We start from the raw sequence: 23,623 nt of genomic DNA on the forward strand, positions 1-23,623 counted from the left end.
TCTAGACATAGGAACTTAGTCTTAAAAACTCCTCATAAATAAATACATAGTCATGCCCTCCACCAACCACATTGAGCATGACCGTGGTACAAATATGAAGGATTTCACTCCCTATGGGCCTTGATTCTGCTTTCTTCTCTAGAAATTCAGCATTTTACCATTTCACTAGTTTTCAGTCCCTCCCCTGAACACAAGCCTCTCATCTTAATGGATGCAGTGGCTTAGGTCTGGACATGTCATACTTCATTTAGGACAGACACCCTTTTACCACCATGTCTCTCTGCGCCTCCGAGGAGAAGGTTATCTCATCTTTATAACTCCCAGGCTCACACTTCTTTTAAGGGTTAAACTACGTATTAGATGAAACAGGTTGGAGAGGAAAAAGTTATGCAAAAAATGGCACTTTGATGTCAGCTTTTTAAAGGGAGGAAAAAAAGGTAAGTGAAAAACCTAATGGAAAATACACAAGAACACTAGAATGATTTGTCCAAGGATGGTAAGATTTGGGATATTATTCCTAAGTACTTCTTTACTAAGTCATATAATTTTACACATTTTCTAAAATTAACATACATTATTTCAGCAGTGAGAAAAAAATAAGGTAAAATACAGAGAATCTCTCCAACTTATAGTATTAAAATTTGTAAATAAGATTAAAATGGCATTAAACCATTTTCTAAGACTTATGGCCAGAGGCCTGTTCAAAAATCTAGTATAATAGACATTTCACTGTGAAATCATATGGTTCTAAAACACTGGACATAGACATTTTGTGAATACGACTCTACATGTGTTTTTTTCTTCTTCTGATTTTAGAGATAATACATGCCCACTTCAGATAATTTGGAAAATAAAGAATACACTAGAATAGAATAAACATGACCCTTAGTGGATATATTGTGGCAACCACAGCTATGTGCCTCTCCAACTGTGCAAGAAGCGTCCACACCCTCAGGATTCTTGGCCCCCATCCACCTGAGGCTACGCCCCCAGGTCCCTCCCAGCCAATGGCTGAGCTAATAGAAGGGTGGAGCACGAGGCGGGGGTGGGGGGGAGGGGGAGGGGCTAGTGCCTGGTGCAAGACTCCCCTAACTGACAAGAATATTCATTAACGGTTTTGCCCCAGGGCTTTGTTAACTCTTCTGCCTTTTATCATAATACAGTCTAAAGTGATCTGGGCTTTCTGGAGATCTCACAGAACATCACACTGATTCATGACATCGATGACATGCTGAATGGACAGGTTAAGCAAGAGGCAACTAATAGTCTGGAGGCCTTGGTAAGACAACTGTGCTCCATTGGGCAGGAGACAAGCCCCAGGAGACTCAGCAACCTACTACCTAAGGAAATTTTTGAGAGGTCCTGTACTCCGGTGTTTACCAAGACATCCTGTCCAAGGTAAAAGACAAATTTCTGAATCTTGCATTCCCTACTTCAAAGATGGAAACATAACGTTTGGTGAGCCATTTTGGGTTCTGAAGGCAACATGTTACACATCTAGGAATACTTCTCTGGGTCATATACTGAGTGATATGGAAAGCCTGTCAATCACGACTGGTGCCCAGACCAAGAGTGAGCTCAGCAGGAAATCTAAGCTGCAGTGCCAGCAGCTTTTCTGCTTGGGCCATATGATTCAGGAGATCCTATGGTGTTGATGATGTCAGAAATGGAAAAAGCTGCACTGTGGCAAGCCCCAGTAAGGGAATCACAGCACAAGCCGTTGGAGTTCTGGAGCAAGGTCATGCCATCTGCAGTGGAGAATTATTTGCCCTATTAGAGCTGGAATGCTTGACCATGGGACACCGAGTGACTATGCATCCACATTTGCCCATTATGAATTGGTTTTTGTGAGACCCACCAAGCCATAAAGTAAAATAGGCTCAGAAGAAGTCCACAGTAAGATGGAAATGGAATGTCTGGTATTGAGGCTAAGCAAGACCAAAAGGTGTTAAGTAAGCTGCATGAACGGGTAGCCTTGACACCCTTGTACTCACCCTGGTTACACTAGTGACCCTCCTTCATCTTGCACATATGACCATCTGTGTGAGAATCTAATACAACCAGAGGAAGAACCAAGACTTTGAGATGAGCTGTCAAGGTCTGTGAATGCAAGCTGAAAATGGGAAGCAGCTTCAGTACAGCCACATTCAGGGTTGACCTTGAGAGACACTGGAGACAGGAGCCTTCCCAATGTGCAAAGCTGGGAGCAGTGCATCCTGTCATTGACTGTGGAAGAAAAAGTAACTCAAAGTGAAGTATATGGATTCCTAGGTAGGTGCCAATGGACTCTCTTCTAGTCACCTGGAAGGAAAAAACAAAACAAAACTGGAGGATAAGAGTGAAGGAGGTCTGGTTGGAGTGAATATTGTGAAGATTTGTAGATCATATACTAATGTCCATCAGAAACCACCCATGGAGGAGATACTCAACAACCAACCAGACACAAGGACTTGGCCAATTGATATTAACCAACCTTCATCATTGATCCTCCCAGAATTGGCACATTGAAGAGGCCTAGACAAGGGTAGAGACAGAAGCTGTGCATGACCTCAACAGCATGCATGCCCATTACCAAGGCTGATGTAGCTGCTGCCACTTCTGAAGTTCTAATCTGCCAGCAAAAGAGACCAAACTGAGTTCCCTAAACGGCACTATTCTTTGAAGAGGCCAACCTATCATTGTATGGCAAGTAAACTATGCTGGGCTCCTTCCATGCTGGAAGAGCCAGTGGTTCATCTTCAGAGGGAAAGATAATTATTTGGGGTATGGGTTTGTTTTTCTTGCTCACAGAGCCTCAGCCAACACTACTATCTAGGGACTTGCAGAATGCCTGATTCACAGGCATAAAATCTTACACATCATGGCAGCCAACCAGGGGACCCATTCCACAGCAAAGGAGGTGTGGTGGGCCCACGATCATGGGATCTGCTCATTATATCGTATACAGCACCACCCAAAAGAAGTGGTCTTCCACTGGTGCCTTCCAAAGGGGCAAATGAAGTGCCATCTTGCTGTCAATACCCTGCAAAATGGGGTGCCTTCCTTTAGGATGCACTATGGACACTAAATCAGAAAACTTTATATAGTGTTGTGTCTTCTATAGGAAACATAGAAGCATCTGAGACCCAAAGAGTGGAAGCAAAAGAGGCCTCACTTATTACCACTCAGTGACCACTGAGGGATGAGGTGCTTCTTGGACAACTCTGGGATCACAGAGGTTAGAGATCCTGGTATCCAATGGGGCACGCTCTTATCAGGGGACACAGCAAAGGTTCCATTGAACTAAATGTTACGACTATTTCCAGGGAACTTTGGATTCCCTATAACCATGTTCCAGCATGTAAGAAGAGTCACCAATGTGACAGGGATAATTGACCCTGACCAGCAGAAGCATGAGGTAGGACAGCCCATCTCATGCTCATAAAGAAGAGCAGGACAGAATAATGTGCAACCCAGGTAACCAATTCAGGTACTTCTTGACAGATCTTGCTCAGTGGAAATAGTGAACAGACATGTGTGGCAACCCCAACCTGACTTGGGTACAATTACCAAGGGCTCAGACCCAGTAGGAATGAGAGTTTGGGTCACAGCACCAAGTATGTCATCAAGACTTTCCCTCAGGAAGAGAGATCCACAGTTCCACATATACAGGGAGCAAAGGATCTGAGCAGCACAAAGGGGTGGATTGGGACATTCATCCTCAGAGCCTCCTTCTCGAAAACCTGCTGCAACTGTCCAAGCTGGGTCAATGCTCTCCCCAGGCTGCACTGGCCAGTGACTGGGTATGGTTGTACTAGAGACGGTCCATTTCTGCCTGATGCAGGACTCATCTAATGGGCAACCTTCTAGTCTAGAGTTGACTGACTTTCTCAGCACTGTGCCAAGATCTGAGATTCTTCCACTCCATCTTTCTTCCATGTCTCCTTAAACAGGTGTTGGGCCTGCCTCTCACAGCCTGGAGTCTCTCCCTGCATACTCTACCCCCCCTCTCCCTTTTATCCATCACAGGCACTTCCCCCCAACAAATCTCTTGAAATTCTAATTCCATTTGGCATTTGCTTCCCAGAGGACTTGAATTGATACATGGGTGTATATGAATAAACACAATCAATACTGTGAAGTATTTGCTTTGAGTCATAAAGTATTATTTATTTGAGGCCACATTGTATCTCCTGAATTAATGCCTATATATGAGACATGCCCAATTCTACAAGCTGTTCAGGTTAGGGTGCATAAACACCACTGGTACTACCGGCCTAGCAATCAGTCTCATATTTGCCTTAGCTCTTTTGCCAGCACCACGTAGATTTTTTTTTATACTTCTAACATTTGGGTCTCTATGATCACAATATTTGAGTTATTGAGCCAGAGTCTACATTCAAAGATGATTTTTCATTAAATAATACAGAACTGGGAATAGCAAGCCACTGTAGTCATGCATGTGTGATATTTTACACTCATTCCTGATTCATGATGTGAAGAAGACAGGATTCTACTTTCACCTTTTAAAGTTTTTCAAGTTGTTAAACTGGGATGTAAGACTACAGTGCCACCCAGGAGTAGAGGTGGAATCTGAAGAGCAAGAAGTGGGCAAGAATTAAAGATTCAGGGGAGGGATACAAGTAAAGAATTGAGGATGAGGATATCTATTATGCACATTATTTGGTAATTTAAATTTAAACCAAATGTTTAATGTTGATTTTTTTTTTTTTAGTTCCAAAGCTGCTTACACAGAGTTGAGATGACACAGAGTTTATGTGAGACATACTTGACCACATCATCAATGGGCCAAGGGTTTCCATGAATATGTAAGGTTTGTATTAATAATACACTGGTAGGATTACTGATAGGTTTTACTTTTGTTCATCATTTTGTTATTTTCCCCCCATTACTGCAATAAGGCCATGTTAATTATAATCTTGGCCCTCTCTTAATTCTTTGTAATCTCCAGGTTCTTTTCTCAGTGGGAGTAGATATAGGTGACCAACGGGGCTCCCTTATCAGAACAGGGTTGATTAAGGTAAGAAATGTTTGAGAATCGCCATCCAAGAGATTTGCTGTTATGCCTCTCTAAGTATTTTTATCACTGTCTTTTAGGCAGAGTGGTACCGAAGAGGATTAGGTTGTGCTCACTGGTATTTTGGGAAGCTCCATTAGGATGCCAGCTTTCCCTCAAAGCCCTGCCCTCTTTGTGATTGGAGTCCTGTGTGATAGCCCTTGGTCACTTGGTGCTGGAGGGACCTGTGAATCATTGTTCTACAAAGCTCCCTTTTATATCCAGCTTCTAATATGAGAATGCCCTTCTGCAGTGACCCTTGTTAGAATCATCAGGAAACTGGAAATTCTCATCAGTCTTATTTTGCTGCTAGGGCTGAGACTTCTAATTGCCCAAACATTGGATTTTGACATCTGATGGTCTGACATGTCCCCATCCACTCTTCAGCTCAATCTTCTTCATGCAGACACCTGGATCTCAGGAATAAGCCCCCACCCTGAACACTGTTCCTGTGTAGAAGTCATAGACCATCATTTCTTCCATCTTTGCCTACAGGCTTTTGGCTCAAAGACCTCTGGTGTCCACTTATCAAGGGTCTGGTCTTAGCCTTGCTCTTTCTTTGAATTTTTCATGCTCACAGTCATTTCCCCAGGGCACAGCTCCTACCAAGTTGTCTAGATTACAATGAGAATGGGTAGCTGCCATAAGTATTGAGAACCCTAGTTCTATAAACTTCACTTCCCTCCTCCAATCTCTGAGGACAGAGGTACTGTCTTCCTCTCTCAGGCATTCAAGACACTGCTTCTAGGAGCAAACACAACCCAGTTAGATTATATGATTACTAAGAAGTGAAAACACAACTTGAAGAACAAATTGCATTTACAATGTAATCTGAGCGAGGTAAAGAAAAGGAACAGACAGAGAAAATTCCAGAAGGAAACATATCAAAATATGAACAAATGTTCCGCTTGGGTGGTAGAACTGTAGGTAATATTTTTACCACCTCTTAGCAGCGTTATGTACTTTGCAATTTTCTACCACAGCCACATATCCTTGATAATCAAGAAATAAAAAGAGCATAAAATGCTAGGGAACAACACAAAATGTAGTGATGCAAATCACTGTGAATCAGGCAAAGTTGTAGTGGCAGAAGGATGTGTACAGTTCCTAGAATTTGTTTGCAGCCAGATGTGGTCATGTCACTCCATTGTGGTTAATGGAATATAAAAAGAGGTGTGTACCTTCCCCAGTGGTCATCATTCAAGGGGTATGGCATGCCACTTCTTCTCCCTAGCTCCTGATAGCTGTCAGGTGGGAGTAAGAAACAGTGAGGCTCAGAGCTAGGGGTGGGAGTCCAGGGTGGGTGAATATCAGAGAAGAGGGTGGAGCTCAGGGATGGGAGCAAGAACAAGGTACAACTCATGAATGAGGTGAGCCCCAGAGAACAGGTGGTGCTCAGGGTAGAGAGGCTGAGACAGAAGCTGGAAATGGTGAAGAGAGGTGTGGAAACATCTTTTCATACACTCTTTTACACATTCGCTGAGATTTGTTTTACACACAGCTTAGTCATTAGAAAACAAGCAAAGAACAGAAAAGAAACTCTGTGTTTCAGGCACACATTTTTTTTTTGTATATTTTTAAATTGGAGTTCGATTTGCCAACATATAGCATAACACCCAGTCCTCATCCTGTCAACTGCCCCCCTCAGTGCCCGTCACCCAGTCACCCCCACCCCCCGCCCTCCTCCCCTTCCACTACCCTTTGTTCGTTTCCCAGAGTTAGGAGTCTCTCATGTTTTGTCACCTTCTCTGATATTTCCCACTCATTTTCTCTCCTCTTTTTTTCCCCTTTCACTATTTTTTATATTCCTCAAATGAACGAGACCATATAATGTTAGTCCTTCTCTGACTGACTTACTTGACTCAGCATAATACCCTCCAGTTCCATCCACGTCGAAGCAAATAGTGGGTATTTGTCGTTTCTGATGGCTGAGGAATATTCCATTGTATACATAGACCACATCTTGTTTATCCATTCATCTTTCGATGGACACCGAGGCTCCTTCCACAGTTTGGCTATTGTGGACATTGCTGCTAGAAACATTGGGATGCAGGTGTCCTGCTGTTTCACTGCATCTGTACCTTTGGGGTAAATCCCCAGCAGTGCAATTGCTGGGTCATAGGATAACTCTATTTTTAACTCTTTGAAGAACCTCCACACAGTTTTCCAGAGTGGCTGCACCAGTTCACATTCCCACCAACAGTGCAGGAGGGTTCCCCTTTCTCCACATCCTCTCCAACATCTGTTGTTTCTTCTCTTGTTAGCTTTCCCCATTCTCACTGGTGTGAGGTGGTATCTCATTGTGGTTTCGATTTGTATTTCCCTGATGGCCAGTGATGCGGAGCATTTTCTCATGTGCTTGTTGGCCATTGTCTATGTCTTCCTCTGTGAAATTTCTGTTCATGTCTTTTTCAGGTCCACATTTTGATAAAGCTGTCCTGGTAGTGATATCAAAATGTTATGTTCCATTCCAATTTCAATGCATTAAAACAAAATTCTTATCAGAGGACCATTGGTTGTTCAAGAGCACATCTCAGGTATCCTTTCTAGTAAGATGAGAGTGCAGCCTGGCCTGGCACAACACCAAATCCCCAGTAGGAGGTCAGGATTGGAAAAAAGGACAGTTGAACTCTCGTAAGTTGAACCATTGTAAGTTGAGGACCATCTATGTAGGTGTTGAGTCCTTAGAGTCTTTTTAAGTTCTTAAAATAAGTGTATGAACTAAATATTATTACCACTATTTTATAGATGAAGAATGTGAAATATAGAGAATAAGGAGCCTCAGTACTACTGAGGTAGTACTGGTTGACATGAAAATCAAAGCCAAATCCGGCTGTCTCCAGAGCCTGGACCATTAACCTCTACAGCTATGGGACCTCTTACCTGGAACTCTTTGAGACAGCATGCCACTATGACAATAATAATCCTTATTCTTTACAAATTGTCTCATTGTTCACAATATGCTTTCAAATCCATTGTTTTAATTGTATCATTCTTTATATGTGGGCTAGCAGGTCAGATATAATCATGTCCCCACTTTCCAGATGAGTTAACAAAAGACCAGAGGTCATCTGACTTTCCCAGAATTATTAACAAGAACTGCAAAGTTAAGGAAGTCCGCAAGACCACTTCCATGGCAATTGCAAGTTCAGGGGTCTTGGGTTTGATAATTCCCCAAAAGGACTCATAAAATTCACTGGATGCTGTTATATTTGTGGTTATGGTTTGTTCCAACCAAAGGATACAGTCTAGAACTAGCTAAGACAAGAGGCGGATGGCGCAGAGTCCAGGAGAGGTCCACAGGTGGAGTTTCCGGTTGTCCTCTCCCAGGGAGTTGTGAATAGTGCTGATTTGTTCAGGCAACAAAGGTGCACAGCGTATTGCCAACAAAGGCAGAGCCTGGATGTCCAGAGTTTTTATTGGGACTTGGTCACATAGATACCGCTGAGTGCGAGTGGCTGACCTTTTAAGTTTTATCTTGAGATCTGAATGCCTTTGATCTAAAGAGGAGAAAAGCAGAAATCTGCTACAGCCTCAACTGATTTTCATGTAGGTTTGGAGCCGCCTGATGGAAAACATAACTGGTTTCATCACTTATAGTCAAGACCAGAAGAGAGAGAAAAGATGAAGTTAGGAATGGAGTCGGTGAAGGCCCCAGGCAGCAGCACTCCTGGAATCTGACAGCAGGCACTCAGCCCAGCCAGTAAGTAGCAAGTGGCAGGGGGCTACTTGCTTTGTCTTTTCAATCTTTTGTTTCTCTTGTCAGTGCCTTCTGAGAGAGGTCTCTCTGCAGGAGTGACTGCAGTTGCAAATAAAGAAAATAGATGAGAGAAAGGAATTTATTTTCTTCCATTCCATAAATGAGGACAAAATGGAATGATCGCGGCCATAGATGAACTTCATCTGTTTCAATCGTTGCACTTGGGATTCTGTAAACACAATGAATCCAGGGTCAAGCAGCTTGTGGCTTTTTGGAATCTGTTGAATGGATCCTTATCAGCAGCCTAGGAACAGAATCAGAATGGTGACAAGTGTGAATAACCGGACGTAGTTGGATTGAGGGAGAAGTGAACTTTGCTGTTCTCTAGGACAATCAGGAAAATGTCTGGAATTCATAAATAACAGTGGGGGTGGAGCACACACAGGCACAAAGCTGTTTTCCCTCTGCTTGGTTTTAGCAGAGTCTGCAGAATTTGTTTGAGTTATTTGAAAAAATTCTTATGGTACTTATGATATAGTCAGGTAGAGTTTTCATAGCTCTGATTGCTTTCCAGATGCTAATGACTGCTTGATGCGATGTGCACACAGGCAATTTTAAATGGGTTTTCCTTTCACACGGTCTCTGGGGGTGCTTAGAAGTGAGTACAGTGTCCAGAAGTATGCTGCCAGGAGGCACTAAATCTCCAGCCTCTTTTCTGCTCTGGAGGCACTGAGATTAATCCCCAGGCCCATTTACATCCCTGACGCCAGCCAGACCCTGAGAGAGGTTCTAGTCTTTAGTGGCATGACCACGGGTTCTCAGCTGGAGGCTGAAGAAGACACAAGAAGCCTTTGTCGTCCCAAGGACCTCTGCCTCTTTTACCCTTTGCATGCCTCAAGGGCTCTGCCCACAATTTGTTCAGTCTCTTAACAGCCTCAGAAACAGCCAGCAGAGAAAACTGGCAGAGCTTCAGCCACGTGTGGAGAAACTCAGCCAAGTACACAGCCTGGAGAGTACTAAGCATGTCTGTGTACATTCTAGAGCTCACCCACCTGGCCCTGAGAACCCCTCTCCCTGAGGTTCCACACTCAGTGTCAGCTTTCATCACGGCAGAGAGGAGGTTGAACCCTGAAAACACAGCCTTCTGATCCCAGTTGTATGTATTGTCTGGGATAATGAGAAGTGGGGACATGGGCTGGTGTTTTAAATGCCATCACCGTGACAACCACTGTGACCTGGAGGCGTGGTTCTCAATCCTGGAAGCACCACTACCATCACCAGCTTAAACACCAAACAAAAAACTGCCAAGATCTCACTCCCAAGACTCCGATTTAATTAGTCTGGGGTGGGGTGCTGGCACTGTTAGGTTACTGAACCACATTAAATTGCCACGAGTGATTCTTATCTACAACCAGGGCTGACAGCTTCTGATTTAGACCTAGACCACAATCAGATTTTATGATTGTAGAAGGTAATGCATTGAAGTGACATCAGTCTCTGTTTTCCCATCTGTGCTTGGGGAAAGAATGAGATAGACCTATTTGGAAGACCGTATCTGCTGGGGAGCTGTAAGGGGCTTGTACCCACCCTCTGTCCACAGCTCTACAGGTGGGAGTTGACCGATATATTTAAATGCTTCAACATTTTTTTAATGGAAAGTTTTATTATTTAAAAAATATTTCTAAAGATCTTTATTTATAAGAGACACATACTGAGAGGCAGAGACATAGGCAGAGGGAGAAGCAGTCTCCCTGCTGGGAGCCTGATGCAGGACTCAATCTCAAGACCCTGGGATCATGACCTGAGCTGAAGGCTGATGTTCAACCACTGAGCCACCTGGATGCTCTTTTCTTTCTTTCTTTTTTTTTTTTTAATGTTTTTAATTGAAAGTTTTACTGAGATCATTATGGGTGCCTGCCCATGTAGTTGTAAGAAATGATATAGAGCGATTCCATGAATCCTTTACCTAGTTTTCCTCCAAGATAACATCTGGCAACACTCTAGTGTATAAACTACCATCGGGATGTTGGCATTGATACAATCTGCCACACTTATTCGGATGTTCCCAGTTTTGCTTGTACGGTGTGTGTGTTTAGCTCTATGCAATTTTATCACATGTAAATTCATGTGTCCATGACCACAGTCAATGTGTAAAACACTTCCACCCCTGCAAGGATCCCCATGTGGTCCCCTTTCACAACCACATACACTTGTCCCAGCCCTCCCCATCTCTAACCCCTGGCAACTAGCTAGCTGGTTCTCCATTTCTAAAAGTTTACATTTCAAGATCTTCTATAAATGGAATCATGCATTTTGGGATTGACTCTTCTCACTCAGTGTAATTCCCTGGAGAGTCATCCAAGTTGTCACGTGTGTCAATAGTATTCCATGGTATGTGTGCACTGCAGTACATTGAATTATTCACCCATTGAGGAATCTCTGGACGGTTTCCAGATCTTAGCTCTCATGAATGCAGCTGCTGTGAACATTCTTTTTTTTTTAATTTTTTTGTGAACATAGGTTTTCATTTATTTGGAATAAATACTCAAAAGTGCAATTGCTGGATCATGAGGTTTAATTTTATAAGACATTGCCGAATTATTTTCCAGTGTAGCTGTGCCATATTCCCAGCAGCAAAGGAGTTCAATTTTTCCACATCCTTGTCAGAATTGGTGTTTTCATTATTCTTTATTTTAGCCACTCTGAGAGTTGTAGTTGTCTAAGGACATTGAATTGTAGTTTTAATTTTTATTTTTCCTATATCTAATGACACTGGACACCTTTTCATGTGCTACTTGTCATGTGAATGGCAGTGAAATGTCTGTCACATCTTTTGTGCATTTTCTAATTGGAATGGTTATTGCTTGTACTGTTGAGTTCTGAGAGTTCTTTGTGCATTCTAGATACTAGTCCTTTGTCAAGTTCAAGTGACATTTAGCATGCTACTCATGAAATACATGATTACTTTTTCACTGTGAAAGTAATGCAACAGAATAATATCTAGTAAAAAATAGGAAAGTTCTCCTCATACCCCTCTATCTGATCTTGTTCATGCTTCCCAGGGTAACCATTTTTCACAACCTTAATTCAGATTCTTTTTTAAGTTCCATATGCACAAAATGAACTTGACTGCTATATACTTTTCTGTAACTTGCTTTTCTGACTTAAATTCTTGCCGTGACTGAATATACAGAATTACGTTATTGTTTCTCCAATCATTCAGCTTTTTCACTCTCTTGTAATCCAGAAGAAATAACAACAACACTCCATACCCCCTGAGATCTGCAAGTTTAGAACACTGATTCCACCAGCGTTTGAAATCTTAGGTTGGAACAGAAATTGGAGAGCATTCGAATGAGGACTGCAGAGACAGGTAATGGGAAGAAAGAGCCTTGCATCACCTGTGTTGGGACAAGGGACTCAATTTCCATTAACGGGGCTGTCATGGCTAACTGGGGAATTCCTTGTCTATCAGAACTACTGCTTCTTCCCCAGTAAAACCACAAAATTAGACACAAAGCTTTCTCAGTGCTTTGCCAGCTTTAACATGTAGTCAGTCAGTTCTCCATGGGAGGAAGCAGAGTCTAGGGTCTAGTGCAGAAAATATTAATGCCTATGCTTCTTTTTTTCTACACAGCCACAAGAGAAACCAACTCTAGGATGGCCAAAAAAGGAACCATTTTCTCTTACTGCCTGGGATACATGTACCTCTAAGTGGAAAGAAGAAACCTAGGAAGAAAAATTTTTGTTCTCTGAGCTGCTCTGCTATTGTAGGAAATAGAGAAACATAATAGTCATTATGTTTACTATTTATCTTTCCAAAAGGGGTAAAAAGGTTTTAATCAAAATCATTACCCTCTTAGAGAAGTGGAATAAAGAATATGTGTGTTGGGAGGGAAATCTTTACTTTGTAAAAGCTGCCATCCTCAGCAGCCTAGATTAAATACACACACATCGTTTATGATATATTTATTGACTCAACAAATATTACTAAGTGTTTCTGATATGTCAGGAAGCCCACCTGGCAGTTAGATACAATGGTGACCAAACACAGAAGGTCCTAAAATCTTTAGCTTCAGGAAATGGTCCAAACACTGGACGTTCTTGCTCTTGGGGTTTATTAATGACTTCTGAAAACTTCCACCAAGGGAGAAAATCTGCAGGACAAGGTGGACTCATAAGAAAAAGCAAGGTGTCCACAAAAGAAGGTGCTAGCAAACAGGTCAGATATTTCAAAGCTGTTTTAATGGGCTTAGAGGGTGTTTAGTTACAGAAGAGCATGGAGGTGAGAGGGATAAGCTAGCATAGCAGAGGCAAAAATGCCAAGCACCCTGGAACTAAGAGCTGGACTCGCTGGCACTCATCTCAGTATTGTCCCTTTTTCATCTAACATTTTGTCATTTGGTGAGCTGACCATTGCAGCATCCAGGACAGGCTGATCTGACCTTGACTGATAATATCTGGTTTCAGTGAGGTAATGTGGACGATGGCAAACGTCTGTCATTTGCATAAATCATTTTAAAGATGATTTGAGGCAAGAGTTGCTGATGTCCTAGGAAAAATGTAAAAAGGCTCTCATTTTTCATGTTGTTTGGTTATTAAGCTCAAAAATACTAGACATAGTCTTATATGATGAAAATACATTGTGTTGAGATGGCTTGGTATTTCCTCCTTCCATGTGAAACATGCCACATTCATCTCTCAGGGAAAGTTATTGGGCAAACATCACATCTATTTTTAACTAAAGGCAAACTGCTATGGAACTCAAACCAGATGCTTGGCTGCATACCGTCTGTCTGGGTTGCAATCGCTTAATGTACAACTACTTGTAATACTCAAGTCCTCAGTACTTAACTTGTCCTGTCTGCCTGCCTCTGGCTATTGGCCTGATTTTGCCTCTGTTGGATTTTCTTTTTTTTTTTTTCTTAGATAATTCCCAACCCAAACCCATAAGAAGTAATCATGGGGGAAGAGAGGAAAAAATAAAACCAGATGAAATCAGAGAGGGAGACAAACCATAAGAGATTCATAATCATAGGAAACAAACTGAAGGTTGCTGGAGGGGAGAAGGGTGAGGGGATGGGGTGACTGAGTGACGGGCATTAAGGAGGGCACGTGATGTGATGAGCACTGGGTGTTATCTAACACTGATGAATCATTGACCTCTACCTCTGAAACCAATAATACATGATACGTTAATTATTGAATTTAAATAAAAATTTAAAAATAAAAACTGAAAAAAAAAAAAAAAGAAGTCAAGAGTTATTCAGTAACCAGCTATTCTGAGAAACTGATAGAGAAAAAGTTGCTCAGGGCAGTGATAGGATTTTTGTGTGGAAGCAGAAGAGCATTTATTTGTTGAAAGGATTTGGGGATTGCCTGGGTGGACAGGGTGGGTGGACACAGCATATCTTGAAGAAGGGGAAGACAAGAGCTTTAAAACATCTGCTTGTTAACTGTTTGAGATACCAGCTCATTTGGAAAATTCTAGATACGGAAAAAGTACTCATATTCATGCCACCACAATTTCCAGAATATGGAATAATTTCATACTTTTAATCTAGGGTGTACCAGTTGTGATTCCTCCGTTGGCTCAGAATAAAAGGTGGGAATGATCATGTATGGTGATTCTGAAGAACTCATTGCAGAAACACGGGGCGCCTGGATGGCTCAGGTGGTTAAGTGATTGCCTTCGACTCAGGTCATGATCCCGGGGTCCTGAGATCAAGCCCTATGTCAGGCTCCCTGCTGAGCAGGGAGTCTGCTTCTCCCTTTTCCCTCTATGCTTTTGCACAGACTCTCTCTGTCAAATAAATAAATAAAATCTTAAAATTCATCGCAAAAACAGAGGAGACTTTTTGTTGCTATTGTTTCCTAGAGAGTAATTCAACAGCATTTATTAAGTATGCAGTTTGTACTTCCCACAACCTCTTCCTCATTTTCATTTGTTGAAAGCGTATCTGTTCTTTAAGACCTAGCTCAAATGCCACACTCTTTTCTGATTCATTTCTTCCTTTCCCATGGCACATAGACGACTTTGTGTTGTATAGGTAATGTCTTTTTTAAATTTTGCCTGCTGCAAAGTAAGTTCTGTAAGACATCATCTGTATCATTCACAACTATAGTCTTAGGACATTGAGTAGTTGCTCAGAAAATAATTGTTTCCCCACTTGCTGGTCTTAGGTTAGTGAGAATACCCATGGATTTCTGAATCGTGAAAGCCCTGCTTAGCCAACCCAGAAAAATTTCCAACTGCAGTGGATATACCCCAGGTGGACTCAGGATGGTCTCCTGGGGTAAAGGAATGTGATGGTTAACTTTATGTGTCCACATGGCTCGGCTATGGTGCCCAGGCATTAGGTCAAATGCCCATCTAGATGTTGCTGGAAGGGCATTTTTTTTATAATTTATTTTTTATTGGTGTTCAATTTGTCAACATACAGAATAACACCCAGTGCTCATCCCGTCAAGTGCCCCCCTCAGTGCCTGTCACCCATTCACCCCCACCCCCCACCCTCCTCCCCTTCCACTACCCCTAGTTCGTTTCCCAAAGTTAGGAGTCTTCATGTTCTGTCTCCCTTTCTGATATTTCCTACCCATTTCTTCTCCCTTCCCTGGAAGGGCATTTTTGAATGTGATTAACATTTACATCAGTAGACTGTGAATAAAGCAGATTACCCTCCATTCCATGATGAAAGTGGGCCTTATCCAATCAGTTGAAGGCCTTAAGAAAAAAAAAAAACAACTAAGAAAGAATTCTGCTTCCACACTGCCTCTCAACTCAAGCCTGCAATATCTACTCTTCCCTGGGTCTCCAGCCTGCTAACCTCCTGCCCTGCAAAATTCAGATCTGTCAGCCCCCTCAACTCTGTGGCCAGAAACTAGGGCAGGATTCCAAATATTAAATCTGGCTACATGTTGATGTGTTATTAAAATGAGGAAGTTTTTATTTTTAACTAGAAATCTAACAGTGTAGGAACTCCTCAATAGTTATATGCAAATTGTACCTCAGAAGAGGCTCTTGGAAAAAGTAGGAAAGAAATTTTTCTAGGTCACATAGTATTCATGATCTTATTCAGGCATAAATTAGGTCAGAGAACATACTCTTTTTGAGTGTGTTCATATTTCCTGATGAGACTCTTTCTTAAGAAACTGAGCTCCATGCATTAACTGTCAGTTTTGCCCCAAATGTATTATGCTAACATTTTAAGGAATACGTTCTTGCTCTAGAAAAATGAGCACTTATGAGAATGTGGTGTGGTGAAAAGGCTTGAGCCTTGAAGTTAGAGTCAATCTGAATAGAAATTCCAGCTACCATTTACCTGCCATGTAATCTTGGGCATGATGTCTAACTCTGTGAATATAGGCGCCTTCATGATGATAGAACTCTCAGTCTCATTTTTTTGACAAAGATATGTAAAATGGCCTCCTCATTTCAACTACACCTGATCCTAACCTAGCTTTCCATGCTTCTTTATGTTTTTCTCCACTACATTGATTACTGACTTACTTGATTGTCTATTTCTTTGACTACATCGAATGTAAAATGGTGCAACCACTTTGGAAACAACTTGGCACTTCCACAAATAGCTAAACATAGAGTTATGTTATGACACAGAAATTCTACTCCTAGGGATATGCCCAAGAGAAGTAAAAAGCTGTGTCCACACAAAAACTTGTATATGAGGGACACATGGGTGGCTCAGTGGTTGAGCCTTTGGCTCAGGTTGTGATCCTGGGGTTCTGGGACTGAGTCTTGCTTGCATCAGGGTCACTGCAGGGAGCCTGCTTCTCTGAACTCTGCCTATGTCTCTGCCTCTCTTTCTGTGTCTCTCCTGAATAAATTAAATAAATAAATAAATAAATAAATAAATAAATAAATAAATAAATAAAATCTTTAAAAAAAGTGTACATGAATGTTCACTGCAGCATTATTTATAATAGTAAAAAAGAGTGGAAGCAACCCAAATATCTATCAATTGATACGTGACTAAACAAAATATTGCATATCCAGCCAAGGCATCTCTCTCTCCCTCTGCCCCTCTCCTTGCTCAAGCTCTCTCTCTGGCTCTAAATGAATTATTCAGGAATAAAAATGAACAATATATTGATACATCCTACAACATGGATTAACCTTGAAAGCATTATGTAATCTTTTCATTACATAACGAGTAACGTAAAATCGAAGTAGAGTAAAATTGAAGACACTGACAAGACCAAACACTGGTGAGAATGTGGAGAAATAGGAACTGTCATTTGTTTGCTGGTAGGAGTGCAAAATGAAATAAGAATACTTTCATTTATTTACTGTCTTTGGAAGACAAGTCGTTTCTTACAAAACTAAGTGTACTCTTTTCCTATGATACAGCAATCATGTTCCTTGGTATTTACCCCAAGGAGTCAAAAACATGTCCATACAGATACTTGCACATGGTTGTATATAGCAGCTTTGTTCAGAATTGCCACCCCCTACTCCCTCCCGCTCTCTCACTCTCTCTCAAATAAATACATAAAACGATTGTATCATCAGTCAATAGTGCAAATCATTTTGACTGAATATTTCACTTACTGAAAACTTTTAAATATCTGTCTAAATGTTAATACCAATAGCAATTGTATTACTCTACATTGTTCCAACTTAAATATTATTTCCAAGATCCTTAGGCTTGGACTAATATTAAATTAACTGATGGATAAAGTTCAGTTATCTGAAATCTTTGGACACTTCTGAAGAGATTAAAATTTATAAAGCCAGAAATTACAAAAGCTATACAAATAATTAATACATATTTGGTCTTGGTAAAGGTGTGATTAAGATGACAAACCAAAGATACAAAAAGAGAGATTCGAAGGGCTACATGCACTCCAGTGTTTATAGCAGCACTATCAACAATAGCCCAAATATCCATCGACTGATGAATGGTTAAAGAAGATGTGGTGTAGATACACAACAGAATATATACTCAGCCCTAAAAAAAGAAATCTTGCCATTTGCAATGATATGGATGGAGCTAGGGAGTATAATGCTCAGTGAGATAAGTCAGTAAGTAAGACAAATACCATATGATTTCATTCATATGCAGAATTTAAGAAACCAAATAGATGAACATATGGAAAGGAGGACAAGAAGAAAGGAGAGAAGGAAACAAGCCATAAAAGACTCTTTTATTTTTCTTTTTAAAATATTTTATTTATTCATGAGAGACACAGAGAGAGGCAGAGACATAGGCAGAGGGAGAAGCAGGTTCCCTCTGAGCAGGGAGCCTGTTGCGGAACTCAATCCCAGGACTTGAGCCAAAGGCATACGCTCAACCACTGAGCCACTCAGGTGCCACCATAAGAGACTCTCGATGACAGAAAACAAATTGAGAGTTAATGGTGGGAGGTGGGGGTAATGGGGTAGATGGGGGGATGGGTATTAAGGAAGGCACTTGTGATGAGCACTACGTGTTCTATGTAAGTGATGAATCGCTGACTTCTACTCCAGAGACCAATATTGCACTATATGATAATTAAAATTTAAATTTAAAAAATTACAAACATGGTGTCATACATTCACAGTCTTATATAAATCAGTGGCACAGTTAATATATCTGAACAGCAAAATTAAGGTTTAAAACCATCTTGTTTATATGTATTTGTGTATGTTTAAATGTGGAGCATTATACTAGAAATGCGAGAACTGAGAACTTTATGAATAATAAAGAGAAAAAATAATTGAGGGGGAAATGGTCCTTGAATATTAAGTCTGTCCTTAAAAATAAAAACTATGTGTCTTATTTTGTGACTTTTATGGAGGACGGATCTTTCTTATAGTGAGAGAACTTCCAGAGAGGCTCCTAAATCTTTATGGTTTTGTGCTGACTTCTTGATTCACTTTTTGACTACAAACTCTTATTTCTAAAAAAAAAGTTAAAAGTCTGTCAATTTTTACTTACTGATGTGATTTAATTGTTCTTTCTGATGATTTGTATGGCTAAAACTTTAATAATTTTTTCGCCTGTGGACAGCTATAACTTACATGCTAATGCTACATAATGTTTTTTGATAATTATCTTTGATGTTGATTTTCCCAAATCTTGACTCTAAATATTACATAAAGAGAATGTTAAGATATTATTTTGTCTAAGGGTTTTTTTGTTTTGTTTTGTTTTGTTTGTTTTTTGTTGTTTTTTTTTTTTGTTTTGTTTTTTGTCTTTTGGGGCAGAGACAACTCCACTGTGCTAACTCATGGCATTTTGAGTTCTCATATTCTGACCTTGGAACAGATCTATATTTTATTTAAGGAATACAATGTTTTATTTAAAAAATAGGTCTTGGTCTGGGCTCATCACTTTGGGTCTTGAATAAAGATGTTATTTTGTCTATTTGGGGGGTTTCCCAGGAGGCTTCTAGGACATGCCAACAATATGTTCTAGGAATTAATAAAATGAATACTACTACAAATAATTAAGAATATGTGTTATATGTGACTATGTGGATGGTGCAGAGCTATATTTGTAATTAGCTCTATATGATAGTGAGAGCCATCCTCCTGTCAATCTCATATTATGGGAGAAAAAAACACTCTCAAATCAAAGACACTTGACCTCTGTAGGTTAATTTACATGCAGGTAAAATATTATGAATGTAATATTTCCATAGAAAAAACTGAGTAGATCACAGGAAACAAACAGGGTTGCTGGAGGGGAGGCGGGTGGAGAGATGGGGTAACTGCATGATGGACATTAAGGAGGGCATGTGATGTAATGAGCACTGGGTGTTATATACAACTGATGAATCACCGAACTCCACCTCTGAAACGAATAATACACTCTGTGTTAATTGGGGAAAAAAAGAGAGAAAGCTGACTAAAGCCATTTAAAAATCAAATCTAGGGATCCCTGGGTGGCGCAGCGGTTTGGCGCCTGCCTTTGGCCCAGGGCCCGATCCTGGAGACCCGGGATCGAATTCCACATCAGGCTCCCGGTGCATGGAGCCTGCTTCTCCCTCTGCCTGTGTCTCTGCCCCTCTCTCTCTCTCTCTGTGTGTGTGTGGCTATCATAAATAAATAAAAATTTAAAAAAATAAAAATCAAATCTATTAACTTGATCCCATAGGACCACCATATTGTATAATAAGGAACCAATGTGATTGAGCCCAGACCAAGACCCTTTTTAAAAAAATTTTGGGCAGCCCTGGTGGTGCAGTGGTTTAGCGCCGCCTGCAGCCTGGGGTGTGATCCTGTAGACCAGGGATCGAGTCCCATGTTGGGCTCCCTGCATGGAGCCTGCTTCTCCCTGTCTGTGTCTCTGCCTCTCCCTCTCTCTCTCTCTCTCTCTCTCTCTCTCTGTGTGTCTCTATGAATAAATAAATAGAATCTTTTAAAAAATTTTTAATTTTGGGCACCTGCGTAGCTTAGTGTTTGAGCATCTGCCTTCAGCTCAGATTGTGATCCTGAGGTCCTGGAATCGAGTCCCACATTGGGCTCCTTGCAGGGAGCCTACTTCTGTCTCTGCCTCTCTCTCTATGTCTCATGAATAAATAAATAAAATCTGTTTTTTAAAAAACAAATAAAAATAAAAAATTGTAATTTTATTTTTTAATGATTTTATTTATTTATTTGAGAGAGAGGGAGAGCAAGCACAAGTTGGGGGAGGGGTAGGGGAGAGGGACAAGCAGACTCTGCGCTGAGCACAGAGCTGGATGTGGGGCTCCATCCCAGGCCGCTGGGAATATGACCTCAGCTGAAGGCAGATGCTTAAAAGATTGAACTACTCAGGCATCCCAAGAACCCACCCACCCCCTTTTTTTAAATAAAGCCTTTTGTTCTTTAAATGAATTATATGTATATATATATTTTCAAGGTCAGAATGAGAACTCAGAATGCCATGAGTTAGCACAGTGGAGCTCTCTTTGCCTTAGTTGTTCAGCTTAATATCTGATCAGACAACTTCTCCGGTGATGGGTTCCATTCACCCACTAGGAAAGGACCTTATTTTATGTATCAGACCTGTCTTCAAATATCAAATGCTCCAGAGAAACAAGATTTCCAAAGTCAGCAAGACAGAATTGTAAAAAAAATTCATTTGTTTTAAAATCATAACCATTTATGACCACAATGTAGTTTTGTCTTCTTTTGGAGACCACATCTATTTCTGCTTCCATACCAGCACACACCAAAATGCGATTTCCTCTGTTCTCAGTGGATGAAGCTTTTGCAAGTTCATATCCGTGTGTATTCAAAGACTTCGTATAAATAAGATTTAGAAACCTTTTCTTTCAAGAGCGTTGTGCAGTTAGTTAATTCCACTAACTGCATGAAAGAAAGGGAGCAACAGGAATTTGAATAATTTGTCCAGAAATAGTTTCAAAGACTAACAAAGGATTTCTATCTCTCAGTTCCTCTCAGTACCCAGTGCAACAAGACTTCATTTCTAACCTTGTTTCTGCTGTTATTTGCATTAAAAATACGTTCAAACAGTTAAGTTTAGAAGACAATTAGTATGTCCATTTACTATGTGCCTCCCATCTATTCATTTCCACATCTTGATTTTGAAACAAAATCAGAAAAATGTTTTCTTTGCATTATCATCCCCTAGCAGTTTGGTTCTGTTGCCTTGAACGTCAATTACAGAAGTATGTTCTCTCTATTGAGAATATACTTTATGCTTCCCAAGGTGTACAAATGCTAAATTAGATATTCTACATCCTATCATAAAAAAATCACTAAATCAAATTGTTACATGACTAAAAGCAAGGTGCCCAACAATATTTATATTTTTACATAAGTGTACATGTTGGTATGTATTTTTTTAAAAAATAGGAAAAACTCTGGAAGGTTAGAGAAGAGTTCTCAGTGGTCACCTCAAAGGAGGGTACTAAAATTTGAAACTAAAGGTAAAAGAAAATTTCTTTTTAAATTCCATAGCAAAACTAGTTGGGGGATAACTAGTTAATACTCTTCAAAAGAGTCAAGTCGTGAGTGATAACAAAAGACCAAAGTACTATTCCAAATTGAAGGAGATGGAGGAGACACGGCCACTCAATGTAACATGCTAGCCTAGGCTGGGTCTTAGAACAGAAAAGTGAATTAGTGTAACAAAGGTAAAATCCAAATACGGTCTATAATTTAATTAATTGCACTAATGTTCATTTCTTAGTTTTGATTAAGTGTTTTGATTATGTAAGATGTTTGAAGCCAGATGAAGGATATAGTATGGGAAATCTCTGCAACTTTTATGGAAATATAGACTTATTTCAGGGAGCGCCTGACTGGCTAAGGTGGAAGAGTGTGCAACTCTGATCTTGGGATTGTGAGTTCGAGTTCCACACTGGGTATAGTGATGACTTAAACAAACAAACAAACAAACAAACAAAACTTATTTCAAATTAAAGACTTTCATAAAAAAGAGAAAAGGAAAAGCTTGTAAAACAAAACAAAATAGAACAACAACAACAACAACAACAACAACAACAACAAAAAACCAAACCCTTCCTGGATCCCACCTCATACTTAATGAATCTGATCAAGCATAGAAATCTGCATGTTGAATATACTAACAGGTATATTAATCTAATCTGCTGCATGTCAGAGTTTAAGAATCCCTATTCCAGGGGAATCCCTGGGTGGCTCAGCGGTTTGGCGCCTGCCTTTGGCCCAGGGCGCGATCCTGGAGTCCTGGGATTGAGTCCCATGTTGGGCTCCTGTGTCTCTGCCTCTCTCTCTCTCTATCATAAATAAATAAATCTTAAAAAAAAAAAAGAACCCCTATTCCATGTACTTTGAAAATTGTTTTAAACATCAAGAACCATGTTTGAAAAAGAAAGTAACAAGAATGTACTTATGCACTACTTGTGTAAGTAAAAAGAGTAGCAGGATAGCCTAAGTCAGTGGTTCTCAACTTTGGTTGGATGTAAAAAATCACCTGAAGAGGTTTCACAAAACTGCAATGAGGGCACATCCCAAATCAATTGTGCCAGAATCTCTGTGATGGGAGCTCGGCATGAGTGGTTTTAGAAGTTCCCCAGGTGACTCTAACAGGTAGTCAAGGATAACTATCTTTGGCTTAAACTTTTAAACCCAAATAGTCAAAGGATAAAGACAAGAAGAAAACATAGGGCAAGCCCCGGTGGCCCGGCAGCTTAGCGCCGCCTTCCGCCCGGGCCTGATTCTGGAGACCCAGGATCAAGTCCCGCATCGGGCTCCCTGCATGGAGCCTGCTTTGCCCTCTGCTCGGCTCTCTCTCTCTTTCTGTGTGTGCCTCTCATGAATAAATAAAATAAAATCTTAAAAAAAAGGAAGAAAACATAGCCCACATAGTTGGCAGAGCTTATCTTAAAGAGATGGGAGATATTTTACCGCTTATTGCACTTGAAAGTTTTCCTCAATTCTGTTTCTTGTGCATTGCTTTTTACTCAGAAAAAAATATTTTAAAAAAGAATGAGTCCTTGTTCATCACAGATGAAGAAAATTCTGGGCAGCCCGGGTGGCCCGGGTGGCTCAGCAGTCAGCGCTGCCTTCAGCCCAGGGCCTGATCCTGGAGTCCCGGGATCAAATCCCATGTCGGGCTCCCTGCATGGAACCTGCCTCTTCCTCTGCCTGTGTCTCTGCCTCTCTCTCTCTCTCTCTCTGTGTGTGTGTGTGTGTGTGTATGTGTCTCTCATGAATAAATAAATACAATTAAAAAAAAAAAAGAAAATTCTTTCATTTCCCGTAGAGCCCTCCATTCTGTTTTAGGCTAAGGACAAAGCACTACCAGCCTTCTAAATGTTGGTTGGTGGAGGTGTCTGCTTGGTTCTTCCTGAAGAACAAAATTGCTCAACCCACATATGTACATATTTACATAGTTGTAGCACAAGTATCCGTGAATTAACTTGATCCAACA

General features: G+C 40.7%; 1 long non-coding RNA gene across 10 annotated transcripts; it reads left to right on the forward strand.

Annotated features, from left to right (window-relative positions):
• The first annotated feature begins 1,066 nt into the window (after positions 1-1,066).
• Positions 1,067-15,120, forward strand: LOC144321920 (uncharacterized). Of its 10 annotated transcripts, XR_013387417.1 has the most exons (7): positions 1,072-4,222; positions 4,715-4,813; positions 8,610-8,759; positions 11,980-12,129; positions 12,394-12,978; positions 13,686-13,808; positions 14,321-15,117. It is a non-coding gene; the product is annotated as an uncharacterized LOC144321920 (long non-coding RNA). The 10 variants fall into 10 exon arrangements; XR_013387418.1 differs by lacking the exon at positions 14,321-15,117 and adding an exon at positions 7,472-7,690 and having other exon boundaries at positions 1,067-4,222; positions 12,394-14,064; XR_013387413.1 differs by having other exon boundaries at positions 1,069-4,222; positions 12,394-13,808; positions 14,321-15,120.
• Positions 15,121-23,623: the final 8,503 nt, after the last annotated feature.

The sequence above is a fragment of the Canis aureus genome, chromosome 10 (assembly GCF_053574225.1).
Source record: "Canis aureus isolate CA01 chromosome 10, VMU_Caureus_v.1.0, whole genome shotgun sequence".
NCBI classification, from domain to species: domain Eukaryota; kingdom Metazoa; phylum Chordata; class Mammalia; order Carnivora; family Canidae; genus Canis; species Canis aureus.